Genomic DNA, 885 nt, shown 5'->3' with positions numbered 1-885 from the left:
GAGAACAGCATCAAAATGTGGGGAAAGGACGAGAATATCCACTCCCATCAAGAGGTCCCATAGGTCAACACCCATTGCAGGTCTAAACGTTCCACTGGTCCCATAGGGGACAGAAAGTCCGGTTAATCGTTGCTTTGATACCACCGGAACTTGGGCTGCCCCATAGGGAACTTATCTTGAGGCGACCGTTCTGGACTTTAGACGGGTCAATGAGGAAAAGAGACCCAGGAAACGTTCCAAGGTAGGGCTGAAAGCTCTGCTTGACTGAGATCAGGTACTGCGACTCTCCTCAGCCTTGCCACAGTCAACTGAAGGAAGGCTCGGAGAAGGAGGCAACAGCATCTGGCGTCCCAAGGCGGTTACCCATCCAAGTACTGACCAGCCCAACGTTGCTTAACTTCGCTGATCGGACGAGAAGCGGTGTTTCCAACCTGGTAAGGCCGTTGACTTAATATCATGGCTAAATACCTCAGATGTTGAGGCAGAAGTAGAGAAGGCTTCTAGCAAATTACCATGATTCCTCACTCATGGTAAGGACCCGGAAGCCTGTCCCGGCGTCGAAGAAGGTCGAACCCGAGGCTACCGGAGTTGACCAGACCTCCAAAAGACTAAGGAGGCGGAAGCCTGCTCCTGAGCGGCCATGAGGAAAGCAGGGAGAGTTCTTTTGAGAAAATCCTATGATGCCGCGGCGGGATCGCCACACCGCATCTTAAGTCTAGGCTGAATTCCAAGAGCTTCCTGGAAGATAGATCGAATGGAAACTGGAAGTACCCGTCCTTCCGACCCAGGGCCTAAGGAGTCCTGCCGCCTCGTTACCAGTCTGATCGATTCTGCTGTCCCACGCTGGACGAAGTTTGTTCGACAAACTTGAACAGAGCTGAGAGG

The 885-nt window shown here is 52.5% G+C and overlaps 1 pseudogene; it reads right to left on the bottom strand.

Moving 5' to 3' along the window:
• Nucleotides 1–330: 330 nt before the first annotated feature.
• Nucleotides 331–448, bottom strand: LOC137620379 (5S ribosomal RNA; annotated as a pseudogene).
• Between the last annotated feature and the right edge of the window lie 437 nt (nt 449–885).

The sequence above is a fragment of the Palaemon carinicauda genome, chromosome 26 (genome assembly GCF_036898095.1).
Source record: "Palaemon carinicauda isolate YSFRI2023 chromosome 26, ASM3689809v2, whole genome shotgun sequence".
NCBI lineage: Eukaryota > Metazoa > Arthropoda > Malacostraca > Decapoda > Palaemonidae > Palaemon > Palaemon carinicauda.
Note: the sequence above shows the minus strand (reverse complement) of the source record. Positions and strands in the feature narration are given on the sequence as shown.